The following is a 13,562-nucleotide window of genomic DNA, read 5'->3' on the forward strand; positions in this document are numbered from 1 at the left end:
TTAATTATTTTTTTGAAAAGAGGATGAAAAGGGATGTGATTAGTTTGGTGTTTGTGCTATTGTGAGAACATGACAAGAAACAAACTCTTCATGGAATTGAAATTGTAAAACCTGGAGAATTGTAAGAGTGTGCAAGACGGTAAAGGAACTTGAAAAGAGACCAAGGTGTTGAGCTACAGGGAAGCTTCTATTTGCATATTTGTATTTTCCTTAAGAGAGATTACGGACATACTTGGCATGCTTTCGAAGTGTGCAAATGGAGAATGGAAAAAAGTACAGAAGGGAGGAGAAAATGTAGAAAAATAAAGCATTGATAACTATGATAAGTTCTATCCTAGGCCTTATGAAATCTTATGAGAAAAGTAGGATTTATTGCCAATTCACAATCCTGTGGGCTCCAAAAAGAATGCCTATCCCTATTAATTTACATGAAGTTGCAATCCATGCGATTTTTACCTTGACCAATCAGCTTTTGAAAGGGTAAAGAGAGAGAGAGAAAGGGGGGGTGGGGGGGGGGGGGGGGGGGGGGGTTGTGTACAAAGGGGTCTCTTTAAAGCCACTCGTGAGATTTCCATTGTAGTCTTGTTACGGGTTATGCCTCAAAGGCCCAGAGCCTTCAATTGTCTCTTTGTTGGGATTGCAACAATAAAGCTATGGAACCATAATCAATATGGCATTTATAACTTGGAGAATTCCAGAAACACTTTTCACTATGTAATAAGGGAAAGTTGGGAGAGCGTTGCATTGTAAAGGGGTCTCTTTAAAGCCACTCATGAGATTTCCATGTTAGGGGCTATGCCTCAAACAAGACTACAATTCTCTCTTTGTTGGGATTGCAACAATAAAACTATGGAGCCATAATCAATGAGGCATTTATAACTTGGAGAACTCTAGGAACACTTTTCACTATGTTATGAGAGAAAGTTGGGAGAGTGATGCAGGCTACGAGCCTTGATTGTGGAGATGATCAAGGTAGCTAACATTCCTTGATTGTGGGAGTAGGTGAGCTACAAGTTGGGAGCTAATATGGCATCTACCCATGAAGGGCTTTATGAAAGTGTGACATTATAATTTTGAGATAAAAGCACCCACTAGCAATAGTGCTAACAATCCTCCCCTTGAGACTAGGGTAGGAGATGACAAACAATGACAATTGTAAAACAAAAGATTCTAGACAAGGTGAATGCATCGTAGACCTTCCCTTCAACAAAGGGAAGGTAGCATAGACCTCCCTTCAACAAAGGAGCAAACAAGGTAGGATCCCTTGCAAATAAGGGGGCGATAGGATCCCTTACAAATCAAGGGGAGTAGGAGGAAACATCTACGTTGATAAACCTCCTATTGATAAAGCCTTCCTCTAGCTCAACTTCTTAGTTGCTAAACTCCAAGACCAATCTTCAAAATAAGAGTGAAGATAAAATGGAATGCTCAAAGATTATCAATCCGAATCTCCCATGACAAGAGAAGATGGTTACTTCTTTAGCATGGTTGAGAAAAACCTTTTCTTTGTCTTCAGATTGTGGTCCTTTAGCATTGTCATGTAACAACACTTGTATAATGGATCATTAGTTTGCCACAATGAGGCAAGGGTTGGCTTGAAAACAATCTTTTGCTAAGATGGTTGGTACTCTACCACAATATATGCACATTTGTTTCAACTTAGACTTTGTGACAAGATAAGCATTATTAACTATGGGCTGCCCATTATTCCTTTTGATAAGCTTTGTTTCCTCTTCATGTAGAAAGTTGATGCAATCCTCCCATCATTGGGCATAGGTCCTTTTGAGGCTAGATGAAGTATACCTCCAAATATCTCTAAATAAGTTTCAAAATAGTGCTTTCAAGGATCATTTTATTAGTGGTGTCTTCTTGTTCGTAAATTATCCATAAAAATTACCTTCTTACCAAGCTATAGTAGTGATGTGTATGAACATACTTATGACAGTAAGGAGCACTTTTCCCCCTCTCTAGGAGGTTTCCCCCCCGGCTTCTATATGCGGCCATCATTCTAGAACAAGTCTTTATCTTTGTATTTGCATACGTAGTAATACTACTTCATGTAGCTTCTCTTTCTTCATCATTAATCTTTAATGGAGAAGGCCTTCATTCTAGGGTAAACCTTATCTTTGCAAAGCATACTAGCTAGTACTACTTGTGTTGAGTACCCTTCTTCTTCTTTCTCTCCGTCTTTGTCTATAATCTTGCAAACCTATTTCCAACAATCGGTATCAACTTTGGTGTCTTAGTTCTCCGAAATGCTGGCCTTGCATCCACAAGAGCGAATTGCCAATATAGAACCAACAAGATAATACAACCCTTCTTCCTTACAATAAATGTGTGAGTACAATTCAATCAACTATGTTATTTAAGTAACTGTGTTTTTGGCTTTATATCTCGGCCTGTCGAAGTCCTCTGGTGTACTGCATTGTATTTATCCTCGTTGTGCATGCCATTGGCTTTTAGGAGAGGAATCAAATGGTGTATTTTTCTCATATCAATACAACATGACCTATAATGGAAAGTGTGATTTGAACTCTATTCGATTATCATCCATCCTCTATTGCTTACCACATGGCCTTTCAATAGAAGCTTTGTTCACAAGGCATTTTTAACAATTAAAATAGGATTAAGATGGTGTTAAATTACTAATTAAATACCATTAACATCCATAGTACAACCGGCCAAAAGTGCCCATCCACAAACAAGCAAGACCAAACACAAATGTCTAAATCTCACCTACATATCCAACATAGCCACATGGCCTTAAACATTTTAATATATTAGTGAGGTAAATGTGCAATAAATACTCTAGGAAAAGAGAATGAGCTTCTAAAGGTTTGTTCACATGGATACATAATTTGCTTATATAAAGTAGTGGCCAAAACGTCTACTTCAGACTTGAACACCTTCCACCACAAATTATGCAGCTCAATTTTGTAGGTGACTTGTATTTCTTTTGATAAGTTTTCTTCAAGAGTATCGTAATGGCTCTCAATGTAAAAACATTAGTAAAAGGTATTCCTAATGGCTTCAAAAAAATTAAAAGGAATTCCTAATTCAAAGATTCCCTCAACAACAAAAATGATGCGCTAGTCTATAGCACCTAGCAAACGGGCAATGGTGAAGCACATAGATTTGCAATACCATTAGCTGGAAATGACAAATACAACATTGTGTGTGTGTGTGTGTGTGTGTGAGAGAGAGAGAGAGAGAGAGAGAGAGAGAGAGAGAGAGAGAGAGAGAGAAGACACTTTGAAGAGAAGAAAACGCTAAAGGGAAAATAAAAGAGAAGAGAAACACCTCTTTATATGGACACAAAAGGTCTTTTGACTTTCCACCTTCATATGCCTTTTGACTTTCCACCTTTATCTGTCTTTTCAATCACACCTCTATTTGCCCATTTCTATGCACAAGACTGTTTGAATGATGATAATCCGTTGAGGTGGCCTCCAATCGGCCCCTTTACCCTACTAGCATCTCTTTTGATAAAAAATTCTTCAAGAGTAGGATTACTTGCCGAGACATTAATGTAGTTGTAAAAGACTAGAAACATTAATCTTTTTAGATGTATGGTGAGGAGTAAGGCAATCGCTTTTCATCAAGCTCACAATGTTCAACGAAGCTTTGGCTCTTCAAAGCTTTTCTAAAACCACTCCGCATTCCCTCTATCGCTTTTTGTAAAGCATCGCTTAGCCTTCTTCAAAGGCCGCATTGTCCAGCCTAGCAAAAATTTCATCTCAATGATGACATGGACCTTACCGTTTTCACTCTCTTTAAAAAAATGTCACATTGTTCCTCCCTACTTTCCTATTACTAGATGTCTAGAATAATTTTGGCTCTTTCAAGATAATTCTATGAATGCTTTTTGCGGCACTTGTAAGTAGAGGCTACTCCTCAGTGCTTATGAGTTCCAAATTTCTATGGCATATATGTATTATACATATGTATGTATGTATATATATATGTATGTGTGTGTGTTAGAGGCTTGCAGTGCTTCATTGGAAGCTTGCAGATCCTTGATCTGTGATTGAAGGTGGGAGGTGGAGTCCTAGACCTCCTCTTCAAGAGTGCCTTTGTGCCTCTTCTTCTCGGGACCTGCTCCTGGGTCCTATGCAAAAGTAGATATTCTGTGTCTACTTCTCTTAGAAGCAATCAAGTTTACCCAGACTTACGTAATAATACTTGTTTTGCAGCACTTGTGGATAGAGGCTGCTCCTCAGTGCTTTTGAGTTTCAAATCTCTATGGCCACTGGGGGTTGATCAACACGAGGAGGTCTTCCAGACGCTCTATGACAGGGAGCATGGGGGATGATGCAAAAAGCATGACAGAGAGGATGCACTTTTATGATTACTAGGAGGGGGAGGGGGAGGGGGAGGAGGAGGAGGAGAGCCTAGGGGCACAGGGAGATGGGGGGGGGGGGGCAAATCGGTTTTTGTTGTTCCACGAACACTTCTCTTTGGCGATGGCGACAATAGCTTCTGTCCCTCCTTCACCCCTTCCCGATCTTCCTCCCCCTGCTCCTATTCCTCCTCCTCCTCCTCCTATTCCTCCTCCTCCTCCTGGTACTCCTAAAAGTGCATCATCCTTGTCATGCTTTTTGCATCATTCCACCATGCTCCCTGTCATAGAGCGTCTGGAAGACCTTCCCCTGTGGTAACATTGATTTCATGAACATTTTACATGTAAACGGACTGCTCTTGGGATGGATTATCCATGACCTTGTGAAATAGGCAAAAGTTTGAAAAACATCCACGGAAGACTACGTATGACATTTACACTATTTTCTTCTGGCTAATGAAGCCTTAAAACTGTTAGGTAAAGGCGGTGTGCCTGACTGTGCTTTGCCCATGTCCGTCGGCCAGTGTCCGACTGCGCACATTTATCTCCTTATTCTTTATACATACAAAGAATAAGGAGCTCTCACTCACATTCTCACATGGTACTCATACAGTGAGATTTGGGAGCTCCACCTACATCCTGTGTAGTTCTCTCTCTCTCTCTCTCTCTCTCTCTCTCTCTCTCTCTCTCTCGCACTCTTTGCGCACGCGCATCGCATCCGCACACTCACAATTGGTATCAGAGCTTTGGCTTCGCGACAGATGGAGTGCTATAGAGAAGTGAGCTTTTGGCTATGGTGAGCTTGTTTTCGGTGGAAGCTTGAGATCTGTGAGCAACCACCAAATCTGGGCTCATGGAAGCTTGAGGGACATTCCCAAGCTTGAGGGAAGAGTGTATTGCAAGTGTGTATGGTTGTTTGTAGCCATACTTGCAGGAAGAATGCAGATTTTCATTTCCGTAGGTCATTTTTCGGGCTTCAAAATAGTGTTTTTTGCATACGGAATGCGATTTATGCAAGGTCAGGGTGTAACTTGGGGTTTTGGCACGCTCCGGACACAATGTTAATGTCCATTTAAGCTGATTTTGATCTCTGAAATTTCTGTAGCAGCAGCAAGTTTTTGCTACGTATTTGGACCGAAAACAATGTTTTTGGCATATCTTGCACACTCGGACTCAGATCTATATGATCTAGGGGCCTACCCCAGGGTTTGCCGACGTTTCGAACGCAATGGTAATATTAGAATTTCAAAATTTAGAATTCTGAATTTTTTGCAGAAACCTGCGTTTTTTTGAGACACAAAAGATTTGACAGTTAAGGGCTTATATACTGCAAATCATTGTGTAGATTGCGTCTGGGGATATGTACGTCACATTGTGGAGTCCATTGGGTGCTGATTTAACTTGCAATGGTGTATACAAGTGTTGATTTGGAATGTGGTTCTTGGACTAAGGCACATCCGTATGTAGTTTCTGAGTACATGGTTTTGTGTAGATGTATACTCTATGTGCGAACAGATGTGGAGATGTGGAGCCATCATGGCTAAGTATTTTGGATACATGGTTGATGCTTGCAGTTGAGCACTTATTTCTGTGCATCCATTGAAGCTTGTTTATGCAAACAAGTTGATAGCTTTTGTCAATATTCCGTTGAGTGGTACTCCGACTAGAGCGTGCTTGCTCTTTGTATGACTTTGTGAGGTGATTCTGGACGACTACATTCCCGGATTTGGCCATTTGGGCATTTTGTGTTGTCTCCATTTGCGATTTACTATTGAGTTTTTGCTCCAGTTACAAGGGAGACTCTGCCAAAATTTTGTCAAATTTGTTTGCCTATTGTAGAGGCTTGTGATCTTAAAAGTTTGCTCACTTTGTCTGCTTGAGATAGTAGTTTTCTCTCAGGTGGGAGAGTTTTGTGATCTCGAGCATTGTTTGCCATTGTTTGGCATGGCCATGAGAGGCGATTTTTGTTCATGGCGAGTGACGTGTTGGTATTGTGGCCACAAGGGGCATAGTAGGCACCGTTGCTTCAGGCGTATGAGGCGGATGCATGGTGCTACTATGAGGACAGATGCTAGAGAGTATGCATGTCTGGACTCACACACGCACACACTTTTCTGATTCACCCTTGTTTAACTAGGATTCACTTACGCGTTAATACCTAAAAAATTTACCTGGCTTGACCTAAGGCCTACCTAGGCCATGATTGTTAGTAATATTGTCTGGTGGGTGATTGCCTAGCATGAGTTGCTCAGATTGAATGGGACTTATGTTACCGTTGATCATTTTATGACTAGTGGTTCCAACTTATCAATGACTATACCTTATGGGTATTTTGTGCTCCTAAGCCCTCGATGAAAATTTGGACCATACTTGTATATTGTGGTACCTCATATGTTTGCATTTGCTGCTTCTTAATCTTGACCTTCTATAAATATTTTGATGTGAACTCTCTCACTTGTTTATCAATGACTCCCTGGGAAAGTGTAGGCCTGAACAACTATTATAATTTAGGATAAATACCTATAATAGCTCCTAGTTTCCTACTACTATTATTCTTATGAGTTGTTTTTTACCAACTAGTTGTGGGGACTTTTTGGTTGGCATCTATTATGGTGGGAACTCCCTCACCACTCACTCTAATTAAAGAGGGGGTACATATTACTGTATCCCCTATTCAATGAGCTCGCCTTTCCTCGTGATGGACTCGGCTGCGACCCTTTGCATCCAGAGCTTTGACTGCATAAGGTTTGGGTGTGTTGCCCTCTAATCTCCTCCCATAGCTATTTCCCTTGTGTCGACATCTCATCATGAATACTGACTAACCTATTACTGTTTGTGTATTGCCGTCTCTTTCTTGCTAGGATTTGGTTACCTGGTTATTGTAAAGCTCAACCCTACTACTAAATGGACGCTTCTATAGAGTTGCTGCTTATTTAAACATGTGAGGGATTCTGTTTTCACTCACTTTGCCTCGGTTTGCATGGGTTTGTCTGTCTGAAAGAGAGTAAGGGCCGTGGGTGCTATCGCCTATCGATCTGTTATGCACCATGGTATTGTTGATTAACCTGCCGCTTCGCAAGTGCTCGCGTTCATTGTTTCTGCTTCTCAAATTTTTCTTAAACCAACTGACATGCTTCAATTACTTGTACTAGTTGCCGATGTGGAATTCATTGCATAATCTATGTGCATTTGTTATTTCATGACTATGAGGAAATATGTCGTTGTAGGATAAAATCTGAAATAGGCCTAGAACTTGTCTGAACATTGTATTGTATGGGGGCACCGATGGAAAATATGAGTGTAAAAGACATACTGTTGCGACTTGAAACTGATACTTCAATAGTAGGTGTAAGTACTACAAACTGGAAGCTTTCCTTATGATTATTTTTATCATGTCATACAACAAATTGATAAAGGCTTTCAGATTGGAGTAGTCATATAACAAAGGAGATGAAGGTATCCTTTGTGAGTTGGATAAGATCAAGCAACGGAAGCTCTCGGTCAAAAGTTATGTTGAGAAGATCAAAGAATTGACCAAACAGTTACAAGAACCGCTCTCTGAGAAAAGGATGAGATCTTGGTTACTGAATGGTTTCAAAAGCAAGAAGTTAAGAGAATAAGAGGTATCAACACAACAAAGAGATTCAATGACTTGGTATAGAGAGCTTTGAAACTGGAACAACAAGCTAAGAAAGAAAAGGGGCACATGAAAAGACAGCCCAATGATAGTGAGTCGACTATTGAAGAGAGTTCCAACTCCAGTTCTAGCTCGAGTTCATCTAAAAGTGAGTCAAATGATAAGGGCAAGAGGAAGAAGAAAGGATACCGGATAAGGAAAATAGAAGAAATGTCAAAACATATTACTAAAATTGCCAAAACAAGACCATTAGTTGTTGTCTGTCCCGCCAAGAGAGATGATCCATAATGAATTTCCAAGCAAAAAGCAAACTAGACGTGACCGAGCAGCCAGGAATATGGTCAACCATCTTGCCAAACAAAATCTCCCAAAGGGAAGTCTGCCAATGACGAAAGGCAGGAGTGGTAGCATGCTAACATACTGCAACAATCATAACTGTCCATGGCTGAGACTGTTGTGCAAGATTAGGCAATAATATGGACTTCCTTGCTAATGAGTGGCAACAAAGGTCCAAAATATTCAGTCCCCCAAAACACTTTGGAGTGCAAAGTTTCTCATTGATAACAAACAGAGGCCTTCTTGTGTGAATTAGTACGCCACAAGTGAGATACAATATTAGACATAAGCGACGAGAGGGAACAACGAGGCCAATGCAGCAACGACAAGTAAAATTGAACATATGCCATCATGATGCTACAATATGGAGTCCAGAGCATACATATAACGGCCATGTAAGTTTACAATAGTGCAATTTGACATTTAGGCATTGCATGACCCAATCCACTTGCTGAGGATTGGTTACTTGCCAGCCAATAGGATATCCCAAGTGTGTGACAACCACATGCGGATCAAGAATTTTGCCATGCCACAAAAGATGATGCCAGTCACATGCACCAAGAGGCATGAGTTTGGAGTTTTGAAAATTAACCTTAAAAATTTTTGCCACACAAATGTATCCAATGCTTGCATAATCTCTCACACATCATCTTGGTTATTGCGGTGCATAAATAACAAGTCATCAGCATAGTCCTGCCCAATAAAGTCATTTCTATAAGGTAATTTTAACCCATGAAGATGACCAAGCGAAGTCAAGTGATCCAAATGCAACAACAAGGGGTGAGTGGCAATGGAATACAATAGGGAAATAAGTGGGAAACCCTGCTTGACAGAGCATCCAAGAGGACAAGGTTGCGTCAACTCACCATCAAGAAGGCCTGAAGACGTACTGTGAGCATACAGAAATATACAACATTGGCTAACTTTGGATCAAATCCAAGGGCCTGTATTGTAGTGGCAATGAAATTGCAATGTATGGTATCAAAGGCCTTTTCAATGTCTACCTACATTACGAGTACATCTTGCTTGGTATATTTGGCATATTCCATTCCAACCAATACATTAGCCAAATTATCCAAAATTTGGAGACGAGGGATGCAGCCGTACTGCACCAAATGGATACCCGCAACAAGAGGTTCCTTGATACAATTTACAATCATTTTAGCAAACATTTGATATATAATTGGCATATGAGTAATCAACCACCAATATGAGAACTGCTCACAAAGCGCTTATTCAGGTAGCAATTTCAACAAATAGTCTTTCCAAGATATTAGCAAATTTTGTTCAGACCACGCAACATTTATCATGTAGAGAAAAGGATCTTTTAGAGGCTCCCAAAAGGAGATAAAACATTCCACAGTGAGCCCATTCCAACCAGGGAAACACCATCAATCGAGAGCAAGTAATGCTGAGTGTAATTCGTTTTCAATAAAATCTGCCTCTATTGCTAGAGCATCTTGATGCAAGATAATCAAATGCACCGTAGATAACAAAACTTGGTGTGCATGAAGAAATTCAGCAAATGCCGGAGGAGAAGCAACAAAGACATTCTCAAAATGGGAAATTTAGGGCATTTGCAAGCTCACCTTTTGAGGCAATCCAAGCGCCGATCGGAGCATAACCCTCTTAATGGTTTGAGAAGTCCTTGAATGGTGCAAGTACTTAAAAAACTATTTTCAAGCACATCCAAATGCTCGATGGCAAGCACGAGTCTACCATTTGTCCAATTTTCATTTATCATTATACTACAGACAGACTCGAGCCTGTGGCAAAGAGTTGTCGCTTCACCTTCAAACAATAAATGTGTGTCAACTAAGAGTTGGAGCTATTGATACACATGTTTGGCATCTTCAACACACCACGTAATTGAACATGTAATGCTTGCCAAAATCATGAATAACACTTTGCACACACCCAACAAAGCATAACCAGGTAAATATTAGGATCAAGATGTAGTTGGGCGACCAAAGGGGGAATAACATCAATAATTCATATCACGGAATGCCTCATGCAAAAGATAAGCATTATTGATGTGCAACATACGTTTCCTAGGGAGAGGCTGATCACAAAGCAGTCTCCCCAAATTCAATAGCATCACAATGGGGGTATGATCAAATAAGAACAAGGTATGGTCTATGCTCATTTCTCATACAAACTCAGCAAATTGTTGCATGTTGAGGACATGCCACCAATCTAATCTTGCAGATATGAAGAATAAGCATTATTCTAGAACGTGTACTCAGAAACATTGAGATGCAAAAGGCTCCACAAATTTGACATCCGTGTGCATGTAATGAGATCTATCCAAGATTGAAATTCATACTCAAACATGTGCGAATGTCTTGTGGTGTATTAGATGAAGCTGTTAAAATCACCACAAAGCAGTGCATTGGAAAGCATGGATAAGAAGACATTGCATGCCATAAAACAACTCGCTACCCTGAGGCCGTATGTGTATAAACACCACCAAATTCATAAGTCTGGCCATTGATCATACATTGAACCACCATCCAATGACTTGCTGGATCATTGTGTGCTAGAAGTGGCTGCTACAACACATGCCTAACTATAATCAAAACATCTAAAACCCCCGATGAACCAGCATATGCTATCGCTTGAGACTTCTCAAGAGTCTTGCGAACCTTAGCAAAAGCAGTGTTCAAACCTCTGTTTACTGATCCGCTTAAAAAATATAATCTTGGGTCTGGGAAATTCTCTGATTTACCGGTAGCTTCGCTAGCTTCCCTTGTCTATTGGCACCTTAGTTTCAATCATCGAAACCCTGAGACGAACTATCATCTGATCCCCTTTTTCCGAAATCCTCTCATGAATTTGCATATGGTACCCTTAGTTCGTCAAAACTTTTGGATGTGCTACAATCTAATTTTTTTCAAGAATCTTGTGATGAGTTGTCATTCGGTTCCCCTGATTCATTCTTCTCATTGGCATCTCATTGGCAGACTCTTGCCCTATTGAGATGGATACTATGTTGTCCATAGGATAAGTCAATGGGCCGGCATGCATTCCAATTTGTTGCTTATCATGTCCTTACCCAAAAAATACAAGCATTGCCCAAAAAATTCATGCTAGTTATGCTCTTGCAACACCACAATGTCTATCCTACAAGTACATAATGCTAGGTTAATCTCCACTTGTTAGGGTTACATAATCCACACACATTATATAAATTGCATTCAAACACAACTATGCATTTGAGAGATATGTACATAGGCAAGGAAAGAAGAGACTAATTTGATGTGCCCATAAGCACATCAACATCAACAAATCGAAACTCAACTACACAATCCTCCATGCTTGCCTCAGAGTAAGCAAAGCCTGCTGGTGATGGAGAAGCCCCATGAATCACTGCATCTCTGTAAGAGTGTACCACCTTATTCCATGCATCCATGAGGGTGCAATTGCCATTACAAGGAAGAGGGATTTGCCCTTCAAATTTCTCTTTAAGAGGTACATAATTGTGAGAAGAGAGCTGCGGCTATATTTTAACCGTCTTCTTGGGGGTGACCCAAGGAGATCCTTCCCCCGAATCCACATTTTTTTCCCTATTCCTAGTCTCATGTGCAAATATAGAATTTCCTTTACTTGGAGTTTTTGGGGAGGTAGCAGATTTGACCTTGCCTTTATCCAAAGGTGGAGTATTAGGCCACGTAAAGTCCCCAATAGTGGTGGATCTAGGGTTAGAGGCTTCCTTAGCATTAGAAACCACAAGTTGAGGCACAGTTGAAGGACAAGGTTGAAAAGTAGGCCTTTGAGCTTAAAAAAGTCTTTCCCAATGAAAGGGTCCCCCAAGTTGACAATAATACCTTCAAGGGTGGGAACATTTGTGTCCCAAAGCACACAAAAGCAATTTGTATTGGCATCAAGTTTGGGAGGACATATCTTTCTTCCCAAGTGAGAAGAAAGCATAGGAAGAAAGTGTCTCACCAGGTGTGCATTGAGTCAACTATTTCCACCCATGGAGGGCACTTGTGATGGAGGAGGCTTTGGTAGTCTTTGATAAGAGCCCATGGCAATACATGCTTCATTTGAGTACAAAAAAAATATGGGGATAACTCAAGAAACATATTACGTGCATCATTGTCTACCAACAAAACTTCATAGATTCCTTTGGCGCCAAAGTAAACACCTCAAACTACTTGGTGTTTAAGAAGGAAATCTACCTTGCGTAGTAGGCTCTTGCTCGAAAATAACTGTTGAAATTTGTTCCTCTTTGTGCTAAGAAATGCTAAAATCTAGCTTTTGGCTTTGATTATGTCTTGCTATCCTGGTGTAATACTTGAGAATCTTTGCCGATTTTGAAAAGGATGATTCCTTTGTATATTTGAGCAAGGAATTGTTGAAATTAAAGTAAAGCTGTGATTTTTTATCTAGTTTTGCTACCATATACATGTAGTAGTGATCTGTGTAAACACACTTAGGATCACCGATGCATTTTTTCCCTCACTAGGAGGTTCCCCCCCCCCCCCCCGTGCAGTGTATATACACCCATCACTCTAGGGCTAGCTATCTTTTCATTGCACACTAAGTAATACTCTCTCTGTTGTGTGCCTTGAGCTTCCTTTGTCTTCTCCAAGTTGTGTGTATTTTCTTGAAACCCTACTTCCAACAATTGGTATCAGAGCAGGTAGCATCCTCTTGGGCTTAGTCGCCAGTAGTTCCAACACACACCTGCTCACTTTCTCTAATTTTTGTGAGCTTTGGCCAGTGTCAACAAGTCAAAAAATACTATGGGCTCATTGGAAGAGCTTGGTTTGCTCAAATTTTTGATTCGGGCTCATTTCACCCTCCGTTTCACTACATGCAATACTATGTAGGTTATTTCATCATTTTGTGCAAAATTTTGGTCAGTGCCGTTTTTTGCACAACATGTCCCTTACAATCTTCTACAGTTTGTCTATATAGCACATGTTGTTCCGGATTGTTTCTCCTAGTTTTGGGCAGTTTTCACATCAGGTGCAACATTTGCCATGGATGACAACAACACAGATGTGTTCAAGATGTTTGCTGATGAGGATAGATTGGATGGGGACAATTACCCTATGTGGGCTTACATGATATGACATGTCCTTGTGTTAAAGGGTATCTGGAGTATTGTGCATGGTATTGATGTACGTCCTAGTTCTGAGAATGTAGGCGATGTTGAGGATATTGCAGGTTTTGCTGGCAGGGTTGCTGCTGCCAGAGCTGTTTTGCCTACGGTTGAGCAAGCTCGTTGGGATGTAAAAT

The sequence above is a fragment of the Adiantum capillus-veneris genome, chromosome 21 (assembly GCF_014529385.1).
Source record: "Adiantum capillus-veneris isolate H3 chromosome 21, ASM1452938v2, whole genome shotgun sequence".
In the NCBI taxonomy this organism is placed as follows: domain Eukaryota; kingdom Viridiplantae; phylum Streptophyta; class Polypodiopsida; order Polypodiales; family Pteridaceae; genus Adiantum; species Adiantum capillus-veneris.